This window comes from Cyanistes caeruleus, chromosome 14, assembly GCF_971803275.1.
Source record: "Cyanistes caeruleus chromosome 14, bCyaCae1.hap1.1, whole genome shotgun sequence".
Taxonomy (NCBI): domain Eukaryota; kingdom Metazoa; phylum Chordata; class Aves; order Passeriformes; family Paridae; genus Cyanistes; species Cyanistes caeruleus.
The window spans coordinates 6,352,719-6,357,110 of record NC_141714.1 but is presented as its reverse complement, the minus strand read 5'-3'; the positions used below and the strand labels follow the sequence as shown (position 1 = coordinate 6,357,110).

Sequence of the window (4,392 nt, the reverse complement as noted above, 5' to 3'; positions counted from 1 at the left end):
ACCATCCAAATGTCCCCACTTCAGTCCTTATTGCCCAGATTTTTTTCCTGTTAAACATGATACCCTATGGTCTGGGATATCCCCTGGGTCACTTGGGGTCAGCTGTCCTGGCTGTGTCCCCTCAGGTCCTGGTGCACCTCCAGCCTCCTCCCCAGTGTGTGGGGAGGAGCAGAGAAGGCCTTGGCTCTGGGTAAAAGCTGATCAGATATAACAGAAACATCCCTTTATTATTAAAATGATTTTCAGCACAAATACAAAATATATCCCCATACCAGCATAGAAATATGCTGAATATACTAGAAAGCCTGAACTTCTGCAGCAGCAGATGTTAAAGGAAGCGAGAAGTACTGCTGTCTATTACCAGACAGACACCCTTTATATCATCCTTACTTTGTCACTTCTCCTCCTTTCTGTACCCTGCCTCTTCCTCAACTGTGCAGGTTGAAGAGTAAAATGGTGTTCCTTAAAGGGAGAACAGAAAGCTTTTGTCTGGTCTATTATGCTGTACTGTACTTTAATTCAGGCTTTTGAGGCACTACATTACTGAGAAAGCAGTGTGGGAAAGGCTTTGGAGCCAATGGCTCTGGAGTTATATTGACAGGGCTGCCAGAAAGGATATCTGTGAATTGATGGCTTCACTCTGGCTGCCCTTAGAAGTTAGCTAATATATATTTGAGTGGAGCAAATGAGATACAGCTGTACACAACACTGACATGCTAGGAAAGCAAATTATTGGCCAATCCAGTTATTAAACTCACTAAATCATGTTCAATTGAGCCACTTCCACAATGAGTTTGGAAAGTGCTCCCTAGTCTGTCATGTTCCGAGACTGGTTCAAGCTACTCCAATTATTTCCAGAAAGATTTCATATTTTGAATAAATATTTTCTTAAAGATTTCTAGAACGCATAGCTGAAATCCCTTCACAGTTTGAACTCTGCAACTCTGCACAGGCTTTTCTCTTCAAATAGCTATTGGAGACCTAGACAAGGCTCACTAACAGAAGCAGATGTCAGCTTGCAGCTATTAGCAACAAGGGCAGTTTTAAGATGAACATATGTTTGCATATTAAAGATGTTACAGCACACTTTTTATTGGCAGTAAGATTCTGCTTTCGCAAATACCACTGACAGAAGAAACATCTACTGACCCAGTAAGAATCCTATGAACAATATTCCATATGCCAGTAGAATGACATCCAAATTGAGGGAAAATTTACATATTGCCATTAAGGCAAAATTGGCTATAACCAAAGGTTAATGAAATAACACAATCACTTCATTTTGCAACTTCTCCTTAGAGTTAACAAGGTTTGATTTCAGAAGAAAAACAGGAAGAAACATACATGTTCCTCCCTCTGCCTCTCCCTGTAAATTTCAGTTTGGAAAGACTGAACAATATTAAATTGATGAGGTTTTATTAGATGCTGTTAGAGAGAACTTGAAGAATTAGTAACAAAATTTATGTCCTTTTTAACTTCTGATTCTCTAATTTAAAGTAGAATAATAGGCCAAAAATGTCAGTTGGAGACCTATTTCATTTAGGCTAACCTACGCTGAGCATTTAGAAGTAATCTGAATAACTCCAGAAGAAAGATTCATTATCTATGTGGCAGATATGGACAGAGCCAAAACCAAAATCATATCATGCTATGAGCTATACCATCACAGAGCGAGATAGAAGTGTCTCTGGCCAGAGAGTTTATTGGCTAAATTTGGGCTATAATCTGGCGCATTTTGGGATATTTTAAAAGGAAACAGGTTGCAATGGAACTTATCTGTCGTTCCTGGTATTACTCCTAATATCTTCATTCTCTGTAAAAAGTGGATGAGCCTTTCTTACACAGCATTTATTCAAGCTGGTGAGCTGGCTATGCTGTCCTTTTTCTGAGGCCAGGCTGGTGTTTACAGGGACACCAGGCTGCCACGTCACCTTGCTGGCCTTGTTTTTGAACAGAGATTACTTTACATAGGTGCTGCTCGATGCTCTTGTGATCCAAGACAGTCACAGTCCCCCCATGTGCCTGAGCAAGAAGCCAAGCGTGCTGTGCAGCTCCCTCAGCCCCAGGAGGAGCACAAGGCATCCCCCAGCAATCACCCAGAAATGATGGAGCACACGTGGATAAAGCGATGCCTCCTCATGCCCAGGCAATGGCACAGCCTGTGCAGCTGACAGTCTGTGCCTGCCTTGTGGGTGCTGCAGGCCAGTGGTGGATGAGGACAGCAGACAGACAGGCATCGTGCCACACATGGGAGAGAACAACTTGGATCCAGTATAAGCATCATGGAATCCAAGAAAATCATGCTTCTCTGGAAGACCTATCAAAATAAGAAAGGGTTGAAGTTTGAAAACGGCATCTTTTTCTTGGAAGGAGAAAAGCAGGAGGAAACAAACATTTCTCAATAACAGTCAAAGTTCCCAAAATGCCATTTTCTGATAATCTGTTACATATCAGATGAAACTTGTAGTTTGGGAAAATTCAATGACATCGTATGGCTGTATCACACTTGAACATATCAAATAACTGTTGTATTCCATTATTTCAGTTTTAGAATGGCTGTCCCACAGGGCCCAAGATGGCACAGGACATACATACAATGCACAGTCAAGACTCAGCAGATTCAAACAGCATTCAGTGTCATTGGCCATTGTTAGTGCCCACTAACTACACAGATAAAACAAAATGCTCTTTGACGTGTTTCTCTTATTTTTTACTCTAAAACTTTAAAAGTTGAATAGTAAATAGCAATACCTACATGCAAAACAAAAGCCAAGGAGTATTTCTGAATCTTTTCTTTTCTGCTAATAGAAGATACTACAGCTAACTACAACCAGTGCTAAACTCAATGGTTTTAAGTGGTATTAAAGTCAGCCTTATTTTTACTTGCAGTTAAGTCTAAAAAAAAAATAAAAATTAAAAGAAAACCCATACCTTTTATTTCAATGGCACCAGAAATTTAAAAGGGTGAATGCTGCACTGAAGGAGAGTTAGAAACTGTTCTCCTTCAGTGTTTACAGAAGTCCGATGTGCTCAAGGAAATACTCAGACTGATTAAAAGCAACCTGCTGAAAATGAGCTTCTCACAGATGTCTCTTGCAAACCTGATTGACTTAGATTTGTAGGCTAAAATAGAAATTTCTGGCAAGACCCATGTGAAATATTTCTACAGTCATCCACTTGAAACTTTAGATATATTTAATACTTTTCTAGAAAAATAGAGACCGTGTAAAGTTATTATCCAATGACTGCACATACTATAAACTTTTTCCCACTTTTTTCAGTCTGCAGCAAATTTAAAAAGTAGCATGAACAAAACAATAAATCCCAAAAAAAAATCTAATCTGAGAAAGATCAAATTTTTTTTCCAGTTCTGGACAAGGTTGAAAAGTACATCCATTTTTGGTATGTACTCTACTGCAGAAAAATAGGAATTCTAAAGAGGACTGTGGCACCCTGGGGAACTGGCACTATTTAATGATTGGGAGATTTCTCAGTCTTTTGCATTTAACCCACCTCATTTTAGTAACCTGTACTGTGTCCCCTGAAGAGGTACAGCTTCACCTTGGTTTTTAAGACTGGCATCCCTATACCTCAACCAAACAAGGTTTTTAGAAACCTCCTCATCAGAAAATCCTTAGCATTTTCAAAATCAAAGAAATAGAGCATAAGAGCTTTCATTGTCTCCAAAAATACAGTTAAACAGTTTTTTATGATTTTTGACAGGTACCTTTTTGTTTTTAATAGAGACCTAGTGCTCTAAAGAAGCAGATTTGTAACAAGCTGTAAGAATCACAGATGAAAATACATTAACAGTTCAGCTAATTTAACTCATTTTTACTAGTGGAGCTACAGCCAATAAGGCAAGGGTGTGACACATTTCTTTCATGTCAGAGTTCAGCAGAGTGGCCACCCTAAAGAACCTGTAACCTCCCTTCTGTGTGAGCCCCTGCATGCTCATCCATCCTGCCCTGGAAGTTCAGCAGCACAAAGTCTGCTCCAGAGCAGCAGTTGTGTGACCTCAGACCAGCTGAGTGGAATTGTAGGAGCAATAAGAAGCCTCACCTGGGGCCCCCATGGCACAAACCTCCCTCCAGCATCTCGGGAACTGCCCTTCTCCTCAGCCATGCTCTAAGGATGCTTAGGCTGCGGCTGCTACCTTCCTCTCTTTAGGTTCTTGACCTGAATTCAGATGGACATTATCAGCATTTTTGGGTCTGCCAGCTGCATCCCTGTTTGCTCTGCTCTGCCTGTCTCAATGCTGCCCTTGGCTCCTGACTCATCTTCCTTTGCAGACACTCTTTTGCTGTTCCCTGATACTTTGTCCATGAAGAAAACATAAATTATTCCTCACTTCCCTTGCCAACAGGAATTCTCATTTCATCAGAAAGAGTT

General features: G+C 40.5%; 1 long non-coding RNA gene across 1 annotated transcript; it reads right to left on the bottom strand.

The window, feature by feature from the left end:
* Positions 1 to 210: 210 nt before the first annotated feature.
* LOC147650529 (uncharacterized) lies at positions 211 to 4,025 on the bottom strand. The gene is made up of 2 exons (XR_015276295.1): positions 2,932 to 4,025; positions 211 to 2,317 (listed from the first exon to the last, which is right to left on the bottom strand). It is a non-coding gene; the product is annotated as an uncharacterized LOC147650529 (long non-coding RNA).
* Between the last annotated feature and the right edge of the window lie 367 nt (positions 4,026 to 4,392).